Below are 12,597 nucleotides of genomic sequence, written 5' to 3'. Positions count from 1 at the left end.
TTAGATAGGTGGAGTCAAGGGAACGAAAACCCAGCCGAGGCAGGAACGGGTTTAGATGGGGTCACGACTTCTGAGTCTTGGATGCATGTTGGGATGGGTGGACACAGTGTCCGCAAGACGAGGTTCAGTAGACTTACCGGGATATATAGGCTAATTTTTGTTAATCAAACTAAACGTTGCTCATGAGGGATGATAACGATGAATGATGGAATGGTCTCCAAGCATGGGGCGCAAGGGGATGCAGTACAGCTTTCGTTGGACCTTGCTAACATGCACCACAAAGTGTAGGAAGCTTATGCACGCCTGTCTCAATGGGAGCCCATGTGGCGGACAGACCGCCGTCTGCAGAGCGTAATGGTGCCTCCGGTGCTCTGTTTGCAGTGAGAGATATACCTTGTTGAGCACGCGATTGCTTCGCACGAGCTATGCGTTGTCGTCGCACAAAGAAGGCGAAAGTTTTCCAGCGCACTGTACTTTCTGTTGGCGTGAGCCACGGTTTCCTGAGATTAGGGCTCTAAAGGAGTGGAAACAATCTAGGGCGCGAATCTTTCGAGGCCTATAATAATACATAGTTAAAGAAAAGGAGAATGGTGCGTCGCTAGTACCCTCTTTTCACGGTGCAGAAAAGGATTTTCGTAGCTCCTTTCGTCCGATAATTTGGGACAATGTAGATTTTGCTTCGGAATCCGTATCGTTTGTTAGGAACTGTGTCTTTTTTGTTTGGTTGAAAAAAAAACAGCTGGTAGCTTCTCTTGCCCTGTGTCCTCTGTACTGAGGGCGTCTTCCTCCTTGGTCATAAATTCCTTTTTAACACGTACTAACTAACCGACAACTAGCCCGTAAGGTTCTGCTATCATCGAACTGCAGAGAATCCACAGATGAACTTTAGACTAGTCTTTAAGCGCCAATTTTTTTTTAATTTCTGGAAAGGGCGTCAAAAGATGGACACAGGATAAGCCGACACAGTGCCAGTTGTGTCTCCCTCGACTGGAAAGCGAAATTTCCGCGTAGGATCTCAGACAGCCAATATACCGGGACAGCTTTTTTTCGTTAGCTATTCGCTTCCATGCGTGGCTGCCTTTTTTTCCCCTGCATTTGTGCTCGTTTTCCTCATTTCCTGTGGTTTGAGCCGCCAATATCACTGTCATCCTTCAATATGCTGTCTGCTAGGTGCTTCGGTTAACTTCGCAGAAGCCTCCCCAGAAGATGTCTCGTTGCAGTAAAATTTACCCCAGTAACATCTAGCCCCATCATTATCCTTATCATCAGCCTAACTTCACTGCAAGCAAAATACTGTCCCTGTGACCTCTACTCACCGCTGTCTAGACCAAGTCGCTGACATCACCTGTGCCAACGAATTTCCTAACCTGTCGCTCAAACTGTTTCTCGGCCACCACGACTTCGTCTCTTTTCCGTAGCATTCACACCTACTCTAAATTGTAAAATTGGTAAATTGGTTTTTTAAAGAAAGGAAAATGGCGCAGTATATGTCTCACATATCTCGGCGGACACCTGAACCGCGCCGTAAGGGAAGGGAGGAAACTGGTTGGTTGGTTTATGGGGTTTAACGTCCCAAAGCGACTGAGGCTCTGGGAGACGCCGTAGTGAAGGGCTCCGGAAATTTCGACCACCTGGGGTTCTTTAACGTGCACTGACATCGCACAGTACACGGGCCTCTAGAATTTCTCCTGCAAAGAAATTCCAGCCGCCGCGGCCGGGATCGAACCCGCGTCTTTCGGGTCAGCAGCCGAGCACCATAGCCACTGAGCCACCGCGGCGGCAAAGGGAGGAAACTACTATAAAGGACCGTAAACTGCTGTGCGCGTAGTATGTTCCACCTAGAGCAGTATCAACTCCCGTTTGTTCTTCTGAGTGTGAGCTAGAGCTTCATCGATTCTCATTTTCCTTAGGCTGCATGCATCTGTCTTCCTCCGAGGTATTCAGCGTATCGGTTCCGTGTATATGGCCACTACATTAGTATCGTATCTGACAGTTCGACTTTTTCCTCAAATCAGGCTGCTGTCTACCGCTTACGTCTTCAATGGATCATTAACCTTTTGATGACCACCTCATCAGTACAAAGCCTGACAGCCCGACCCTTTTCATTAACCCACACGCTCTCCCACATTAGTATCGTATCTGACAGTTCGAATTTTCCCTTAACCCAGACTACTGTCTTCTGCTTACCTCTTCAATGGACCATTAACCTGCTGATGACCCCCTCATTCGTACAAAGCCTGACAGTCCGACCTTTTCATTAGCCCACACGCTCTCCTGCGGTGATCTCTCCAGTGCATCAATTACCTGTGGTCGATCACCTCAGGGCAACGAATCCGACAGTCCGACTACGAGCTCGATCAGCCGTTGCTTCTCCTCGACGTTCGTCGGCAGGAACTGGCGCGGGAGTCCGCCGAACGCCGATACATGTATCGTTCAAGGGGCCGGCCCCTCACTATCCATTGTGCCCTATTCCGTTTTCTGCAGACGCCGCACCGCGGTGCAGCGCAACCCAAACAGGAAAGAGGGCTGCAACGCACTCGCCCCCCCCCCCCCCCCCCCCCCCCCGTCTAATCACCTCTGGCACGCGTTACAGGTTTTGAGCGTTTCTGTTGGGTTGCCACAACAAACTTCCTGTGCAGATATGCAGTCGCTGGCAGTGCGGTGGCCACGTTAGAGGCTTTGCGCATCGTATGCAGGCACCGTTCAGGGCGCTGAAGAGGGGAGGTGGCAGGCGTGCATCAACGCGGGGGTGATTCAACACTCAGGCAATCGGTCGGCGTGTTTATTGGGTCCTGCTATAGTTGTGAAACTGTATGCCCACTTGGGCGTCATTCTTCAAAACCTAGGCAGCTGAGTGCTTCAAAATTTGGAGGTTAGCAGACCGTAGCGCCCCTTGCGGTATTGAAGTTAGCTGTTTAGGGTTGATCGAAACACGAAGGGTTGGGCGACACAGACAGCTGATTCAGGAGTTCATGGAGGGCGCCTGTTAAGCTAGAAGCCTACGGCGCCATGAGCTCCTTTTCTCCCTTTCGCCGGCAGCTGCTGCGCCCATTGGAAAGTCTGGAGGGGTTAGGAATGATGACAGCGCGTCGCGCGCTTCGGACGCTGTCCAAAGCCGCGGAGAATGGGAAGCAAGACTGCAAACAGCCTTGTCAGGGTCGCAAAAGGCCGACGACCGTTTTCCATTGAAAAGAACTGCTTTTGGAACTGCTGCCCCAACCGACAACGTGTCGCCGGACGAGCGTACGAAGACGCGAACTACTTCGCACTTAGCCGCATACGATCATCGGCCAAAGTGCCATTGTTATTCGTCGCATCGACTAACATTCGACCAGACCAACCGACCATTCCGACGGTTTAGGAAAGGAAAAATTAACTGGTGCCTTGACCGGGATCAGTGTTTCAAGTTAACTGCGCTTCTCTATTCTGGCAACGAGAAATCTGGCGGCAGGAGACAGACGGATTTCGGTTCGTAGCCTAGCAACTGCAGTCATAACTCCGGGTAGTAACGAATGCGCCATTTTGGTTCTGCAACACGGCTTCCCAATTCTGCGTTACCATTTCTTAAGACAACGCTTTTGGCTGTTCGGTGGCTGCACGGACCACCGAGTTTTGCAAGTTCCAGCGGTAAATTTAAAAAAAAAACAAAACAAGAAACTCTTTGTACACACTACAGGTTCACACGTTCAACAACTATGAGAAAAAAATGGCTCCTCTCTAAACGCACAGCTAGCCCGTACAACTCGATTTGAGACGCTGGCATCGAGGCTTCTCTGTACCGCGTTTTGTTCAGAACTTTATTGAGAGTGGGCTACTGCAAGGCAGTTTGGAGTCGTAGCTGAACTTGGTCAATGCCGGCCGCGGCGCCGCGGCTCCACGGCGCACATGCACGACCGCCTCCATTACCAAGAATTCGGGACAGCGCCATGGCCAGTTCCGCTAAGCCTAGCGGCGCGCTTCAATGGCATCTACGCGGTCATTCTTTCTTTCTTACGTCACTAATGACGTCACGGCGCTATTTTTGAATATTCAAAGTCATGCTCCACCTGGCGGCAGATAGAGAAACTAGAAGCGATTGTCCTGAGTGCCTGGTAATGCGAGTGTATCGCGCCTGCGCACAAGTGTTGCTCCCGCACTGTGTGACACTTTATTTGCCTGAGCTGTTTGAGACAAGTCAACAAGCTGGCGCTACTCAATTTCTAACCGCCGCTGCTCTTCTCATCTACCAACCGTCACCTTGGAGCTCAGTTCATATGCGTTCTGGTACCAAACACAAGTTTGTGGGTTTGGTCACCCCCCTCTGCACGCCTGCAACTCGTTAAAGGTTCCAGGTGGTCGAAGCTAATCCGGTGCTCTGTATAGTACGACTATCAACAGATCGCAGTGCTGCTTCAATCCATGAGTGTCCTTTAGTCGCTTTCAGTTTGGCCAGCGTCCTGTCACGAAGTGGGCACATACCTACACGAGACGAACGCTGCCATTCCTTATCACGCAGCCGCGTTGCTTACCATTGCTATATGTTGCCACGTTGTCCCGTCACCGAATAGACAGTAAAAACGCCTGCGTACTTTCCAGTGACGGTATAATCAGGGCTTTCCCTATACACAACCTTGCTTTTCTGACGACACCTCCTTAACAAAACGAATTGGTTTGGTTTGGTTTGTTGGGGTTTAACGTCCCAAAGTAACTGAGACTATGAGGGACGCCGTAGTGGAGGGCTCCGGAAATTCCGACCACCTGGGGTTCTTTAACGTGCACTGACATCGCACATTACACGGGCCAGTACATCGCACATCGCACAGTACAATTGCTTTCGCAATTGTTTTGTTACCCATAACGGGGAACATTTGTCTTTTCGGCATGAGTGTTGGAGTCATAAATGTTGCTAGTCCCACCCCACACATCAACATCGGAAATAAAAAAATTTAATATGGCTGTCCCTGCTACTCTACCATCAACACTCCCCTCTAACCCTCCCTAAAAACTGTGACGCCTCCTCCTAAGTTATATTCCTGGGGAAACCCCTGGGCCTTATACATGCTGCAGCTGATCGTGAGGTTTTCGGAAAAACCGGTTCTCTGGGCTGTGAGGAGAACGTGGAGATTAACACACTGAACTCTTTTTTTTCCAGTACTACGAGCACAGCCCAGTGCCCCAATATGGCGGCGCCCATCGGCCTCATCTTACGTTCAGCCGAAGCAAGCAGGCGAATTAGCAGGCTCACAACGAGATTTTCTTGTATACGCCAGATGCGAGCGCGCGGGCGTTTTCTTTTCCCACCTTGTGCAACTTCCTGATCACAACGCACGTTAAGTGGTTTGTTCGTTCGTTCGTTCGTTCCGATAAGCGTCCGTACCACTTCTGCACTCTCGAGATAAGATTTAAAAGGAACATTGTTCTTCGCCCGGCTGTTGTAACGACCATTTCAAGAAGCGCACGACTATTGCTGAAATATGATGCGGTAGGCTGTGCGAGAGACTGCAGCGCTTCGAAAGCCCTGGACATTGGAAAAACAGCAACCTTTTGCTTAGCCCCTCTGTATTTTGTACGTGCTGTGTTTTGCTTTCTATTTTCATTGATACGTGCTGGCATTGTTTGTCCGTGACTGCTTTTTTTTAATCATTCCGACCGAGCTGAGACCTTGTTCACAATGCCGTGCGGCGTAATGGAAGCGAGACATGGCGGCATCTAATCAGGAGGTCCTGTCCTACAGGGTTAAATGGAGAGACATGGGAGAGGCCTTTGCCCTGCAGTTCGCGTAGTCAGGCTGATGATGATGAAATCAGGAGGCAATCTCACGGGACTGTCCGCAGACAACGAAGGTTCGATCGTGACTGGCCGCCAGGCAAAAAGTGTCGCGGATTCGACCTCTGCTTGGCTGACGCCAGGTAACTTTCCTTAATATGGTGCAAGGTTTTCGTGAGGATATAGAGGCTTGGGCTGCAGGCTTGTCTAGAGATCTGGAGCGATGTGCTGCGCAACACGTAAGGCGAAATTTTAGCTCAGCTGTTCTCTCCAGGGATTCTCCCTGACGTAACCTAAAATTCTCTTAGAGCAAAATATCCCTATTTCTGGCCGTTTTTCCCCGGGACAGTTTGTAAAAGCCAGCAATTTGGAAGAAAAAAACGAGCAAATTTTAGGTCTTAAAATTTCTTTAGAACCCTTAAATTCACTTCTTGCCAAATTTTGGTTCTAAAATTCCCTAAAGGAGGGATAATTCCTCGGTCTGAACATCACTGGCTCTGTCAAGGGCACGTTGGTCGCACCCAGTCGCACCTTTGTCGCTTGTATGTCAACACCACATGGACGATAGAGGTCACGTCATCTTGTGACGTCATCACAACCTGTCCACTGTGGCAGGTGTCAACCGGCCCACTGGATTGAGAGGTGCTGTCACATTGTGACGTCATCATAATCTGCCCACCTTGGCAGATGGGGATTAAATTTATGATTGGTCGAGAGGGGTCACGTGACCTTTTGCCGTCATCGCAACGTGCAGTTAGCAACCGGCCCACCATATGTGAGAAATCTCCGGATCGTGAGGTATATGTCTCGAGGAAACACTGCGTATATGGTCCCTCAGCCCTAAATCAATCCAATCTCATCTGCTTATTCAGCTCTGTGATCGAAGTGGAGCTGCTGAGTGCTGACGAGTGTCTGACGAGCAACTCCGAAACGCTTGAAAGCGCGATACAGAAACATCAAAGTAGCAACAGGGGTGATTTCTAAAGCTATTGCATTCCACGCTTAAGGTGCGTTAAGTGTATTTCAAGTTTCTGCTTTTGTGTTTTGCAGAGACTGAATAATCAACGCTTCGCATTTCGCAAGAACCTCTGTATGGAGAATAAAGAAAAAGCTGAGGGGAAAACAAGTTACTCTGACGTCAAACCCTGGGGTTCTTGCAGGATACTGGAATCTACTGTGCGAGCAGCTAATATATGATAAATGTCCGACCGCAATGCATTCACCGTCGTCAAAGCGTTGCAAGCGTGGGATGTTTATATCAGCGCGCAGTTGTTTTTTTAGGCATGAGGATGAGGTCTAATCGGCCAGGTTTCCGCCAAGCTTTCGCTGGCGGTCGCAGAACCTTATGGCTCATTATATACAATATATTATATGGCCCAGGTAATTAACGCTTAAAGCATACAAGGATTTTGGCAAACGAACACTTGAATATGTTTTTTTCGTTGTTTGCTGTTGGCAAAGCACTGTGCAATAGAAGATATGCGAAATGCGCAGCGCCATCTCTCGGCGCTCCGAGAACTAAGTCCTCCATGTTGGTACGGTACAGAAAACGAAACCGCGGCCCTGCGTTGGGTTAAAACGGCTGCGCTTCGTTTGAAAAGTGGAATGACGATGCGCTCTTACGCTATGCTGTCCACTATGCAAAGAAACTACGATGCGTGCCAGAACTAGGTGCGTTCCAGCTTTTCGCTTTTCTATTTTTTCTTTACTCTGTCCCAACGTTTTAGTAACAGCAAATGCTATGTGAGGTATCGTGTGTCAGCAAGCCATTCAGTGCACAGCTTCCGCTTTCTGCGCTGATTTATCACAAAGCTTTCTACGTGATTTGCGTTTACATTAAGATACGGACCGCATCCTTTGTTGCCTCTGATCAAAATTACAAGACGATTTAGTGCATTTATTAACTCTCCGGTTGGGCGTGAATATATGTAGACGCATACTTGAGCAACGTAATAGAGAAGGTAATTTTTTTGAGCGAGCCTACGCCTGTGTTCCTCAAGCGTGTATTCCAGTCGCGAAGAAGCACGTTCATTAATGTGCAGGTAAATCGCGGCCATGGGCACTCAGTGCGCTCCATCTATTGCTCATGCCGTGGAGTACTAAGCGCACTCGAAGAACCACACGCACATTGCTGCTTTTGTTACGTGTTCAATTAAGTTTTTCCCGCGTTGGATTAGTTTTGGAAGGGCTAGCAATCTCTCTGGACCATGGGGTTGTTGCAAGATCCCACACATTGTTTTCTTATAATGTCGTACGTGATCGCGCCCGCATATGTTATGCGCGTTAAGGCCTCTTTGTGAAGCAATACATCCTACGTATAAAAACTGAGGTGCGAATGCTTTATTTTTTTGAGGATTCCTGTACATTCGATATCTCCGGCGGCGAAAGTCTGAAAAAAAAAAAGCTACTTTATTGTGAAAGCGGGACGCATTTCCAAGCTAGAAAGTACGTGCAACATTGTACTGAAAACTCTTCAGGCCATCAGATTTTATCGTTGTGGCAAGCTACAACAGCTTGCTTCGCAACAAAGAAATTTGTGTAGGTTTGGGAGGAAGCGAATTAAGTGTCGGAGGCAACCGAACATGCGAATTTCACCCCCGCATACACAGCTTGACCAGCGTAAGTCCGTGCAGGCACCTACAGCTGTACGCTCTTTCTCTAATCAAGCCGCCGCTGTAGCTTAGTGCTTATCCGAAAAAAACAAAAAACTGCGTCTTTGCTTACAATATTTTGAATTATATGTGCCCACTTTACTCTTGTTAATATCGACTGACAACATCGCAATACTCGCTTCAACTGCGTCTTAAGCAAGACGCGGTTTCAACGAATTGCGTCGAAAACCAGCCGGCGCCGGGCTCTGAAACGGTGACGTTGAAAACCGCGGATGTGCATTGTACATTGCACTAAAGGAATCACATTACGCAGCTGGTCGAGGGTCCTGTGTGAATATACTGCAATGCACGAAGCTCCTGGCGTCGGCGCGAACGAAAGTTCACACTGTCGCAGCAGTTTGTCAAGACATCTGTGCACTCAGCGCAAAATAACCGCTCGCTACCCCACCAGTTGAAATCGCGTCCACCTGGGAATAAAATAGCCGTGATAATGCGTGATGCTTGAACCGGTGCTTTAATGCGCGAATTAAAATGACAGTGGCGCAGAGTTCGACTTGCCAACACGCTTCCCAGTGCCGATCATCAGCGCCAGACTTCAAGCGAAGCTCAGGACGCGGTAGGAGGAAGTTGGCGCTTACTGAAAGCATCTACATTTGGTAAAAGATCAGCAGTGAAAACAACGCAGCAGCTGAAGCTTGCCTGTTGAAATTTCACACGCAAGATTCATGACAGCTATACCGATATCAAGAATGTACGCATAGCAAACGATGCACCAGCTCGATGAGCTCGCCCGAACCAAGATGAAAACCGGAAGTTGTGGGCGCGGTGGTGCCAGACCACCAAGCAATTTCGCATATCATCTATTCCACTCCTGCCTTGGCCACCAAAAGGCGGCTGGAAGTATTGAATAAATAAATAAAAATATAAGTGGCATAAATACCCGCACATATCACACATCCGCTCTTTACTGTGCCCGAGGAGATGGGTGGCCTGAGTATCGGCTAGCGCTCAAAGTCGCAGCATCTTTGTCGGTCGTCTGGCAATTTTTTACGCGAAATAAAGGACCCCGAAAATTTTGGAAGTAGGCCCACCAGAAACTGGATTAAGGTGGATTAGTTGGTGGATTAATATTGATTAGTGGGTAGGATTAGTATATTCCCATATGGTGGTCCACCGGACGGGACTCGAATATTCTAGAAGGTGACGACACATGCATACCATGTAAGGGCAATGGAACCGGTTCCGACCGTAGTTTTGACGGGAAAATCGCAAGAAGAGCATTTGACACTCATTTTCGACACCACACGGCAGGCAACCTAAATGCTGTCGTATTTTATTCTTTCCGAATGGGGTTAAGAAGCCCCCCCCCCCCCCCCCCTTCAAGTTATCGAGGAGCGAGTTAAGAGCAGCTAACGCCGTAAGAATAAAATCACGGGGACACATAATTATTACATAATGTGCTGGCAGTGCGGTAGCATTACAAGCTATTGTTGCTTCACATCGAATTCTGTGCATGTTTCTAAAATCTACAGACATCTCAACAGGTCATCTAGCTTGTGGTTAGGTGTTTCCCCGAAATTGTCTGGTGGTGGCGACGCGGACCCAGTTAAAAAACGTCGATATAGTTGTCACTTTCTACTGATGACGTCGCTTCCGGCCCAGCGAATTATGGGTCTAACGACGTATTTTGGTCCAAAGGGGCTCCTAGCTCTATAGCATAAAAATAAGACTCTCCCTGCCTTGTCGTTCTCTCCACTGTCCATGCATGTTCCACACGGTTGCTCCAGCTGCCAGTCGTACATACCGGATCACGTGACCACAGGGTTTCTTAGCTCGGACCCATTGTGGCAACATCGTATTTGCCTTCAGGGCAATGCGGAAGCTTCTTATTGCGACGTATACATAGCTTGCACCGACGTCACATCCGGTGGCCGTCGGCTGCTAGTCGGCCATGCTGCCGAACCACCGCCAGACCGCCAGACCGCCTCTAGCTTACCGCTGCCTATGTTAGCTCGCATCGTTATGGTTCTCGTCCATCCGTAGATTCAGTATGGTTTTGTGTGCCACCCTTGGCTGCTCCAACCGTAGCGACAGGTCCAGGTGAAACAAGAAGCCGATTAACACGAACTTCATCTGCATTCATCAGATAATCGCAGGCATGCAAGTGCGAGCGCTCCATGACTCAGTACGAATCTGCGCGAGCTGTGGCTGGCTCGCATTAAGCGCGACAATTTGGACCCCGATAACTCAAATTTACTTGTGTGCGGAACGCACTTTGTGACAGGTAAGAGGCTTGTGTCGTCAACTAAATGTTTGCGAAAACGTGGGAAGCAATGGTTACACCCTGCAGTGAATGTTGCTGTTTTGATTGACCCCATCCGATTTGTCTGACAACACAAACCCAGACTGGGCCCCGCATCGCTGACCAGAATTTTGAGCCTCTCCAGGGCGCGGCCATTTTGCACCGACTGGCGCGCCGCGGTGCGGGCGTTTCTTTGGGGACTACGGGGCTGCGGCAGTTCCGCGGCCGCGCCTGCATACAGCCGCGCTTCGGGCGCTAAAAAAACATTGTCGAGCATACTTCCGCTACGTGGCTGTGTTGCAGGAAGTATTTACGTTATCAAAGCGATAACATTGACGCGTTTTAATGACATTTAGTTTGACATTCAGGTTAATTGTGCCGGCGCTTAGAACGCGCTCGTGCTTATATCGAATTCCGTCTTGGTGCTCCACCGCAGAGAAACTTTTTGTTCAATATCAAGCATTAGGTGTGCGGCTAGCATGCAATTCCAATTCCCATGCACTCTTATTCCTTCCTGCCGGCTGGCCATAAAGCCACCCCCCTTCCACAAACAGGGCTTTCTTGTCGCCGCGCCAGTTTATCAACAAATTACCGCTGTGAGCTCAACTGAGTCGCAGCGCCAACAGAAAACAAATTTTGTCATGGTTTATGCAACCTGGTGCATAAAAACGTACTTCCGCTTAATTTATCAAAGCTTGAATAGATATATGAGCAGCTAATCCAGCTTTCACTAATTCTGAGGTCCGAAGTGGCGTTATTTTATTCAGGAGCTCTCGCCGCGTGTGAGAGCGTTGCGTAGCCGTTTGGCTAAGTGTGGAAAATGTAATGAAATCGCGCATAGTATTTTCCTATGAATAAGGTAGATACCGCACCGCTGCGGTGGCTCAGTGGTTACGGCTCTCGGCTCTGGCCCAAAAGACGCGGGTTCGATCCCGGCCGCGGCGGCCGAATTTCGATGGAGGCGAAATTCTAGAGGCCCGTGTACTGTGCGATATCAGTGCACGTTAAAGAGCCCCAGGTGGTCGAAATTTACGGAGCCCCTCACTACGGCGTCCCTCATAGCCTGAATCGCTTTGGGACGTAAAACCTTAATAAACCAAACCAAACCAAAGTAGTGTAGATACCAACAGCCGAGACATACTATAGATAAACCTTTGCCCCCCAGACCCCTTTGACATGCGTGCGGAAAAAGCAGCTGAAATCGGTAGCGGTCGTGCTTACAATCCTGTGCATGAAATGGGTTTAATGGGAACAAGAGCAAGCTCAGCGCAAGGATGCCGAACACGTACTGGTGATCGAAACAAGCGCTCCGTCGGGACAACCTTCAGTCTGCAGCTCGCCTAATCAGTTACTACTCCACTGAGTCAAATCAATAGATCTACATTCTGATGCATAAAATTATCATAGATGATATCGCACGTAAAAGGCGACAACAAACGACACGACAGCGCAGAAATCTGCTTAGAAGTGCCGGTTTCCAGTCCGTACACTACCTGGTCGGCTACCCTCGGATGTCACGTTAACGAGTAACTGCGCGCAAGATATCTGCAGTACTGTCTGGAGGAGGATGGAAAATGTGAGCAGTGACGCACAGCCCACACCCTCATACGTTAGCTGATGGAGCACAACAACGGCAGAAGCGAACACGTAAACATGCGCTCTACGCGCGGCGCCGGCGCGACCCGCAGTCCCTCGGGCCGCGCGCGCCGACAGATGGCGACTGATGTCGAGAGTAGGAGCGCGCCCGCAGACTGCGTGCGAGGGTAAAAAAATCTGGTCTATAGCTACAGCACAAGGAAAGCTGGTTCGGATCGCCACGACCGCAGCGAGCAATGACGGCAGAGAAAGCGGCGTGCCGAGGCCGAGCTTTTCGTCTCGTAAGCGCATCGCAGACAGGCTTCTCACCTACCTATACTGTAGAAATCGCTGTGTGCCTCC

This window comes from Amblyomma mixtum, chromosome 8 (genome assembly GCF_055824585.1).
Source record: "Amblyomma mixtum isolate Tamu chromosome 8, ASM5582458v1, whole genome shotgun sequence".
NCBI lineage: Eukaryota > Metazoa > Arthropoda > Arachnida > Ixodida > Ixodidae > Amblyomma > Amblyomma mixtum.
Note: the sequence above shows the minus strand (reverse complement) of the source record.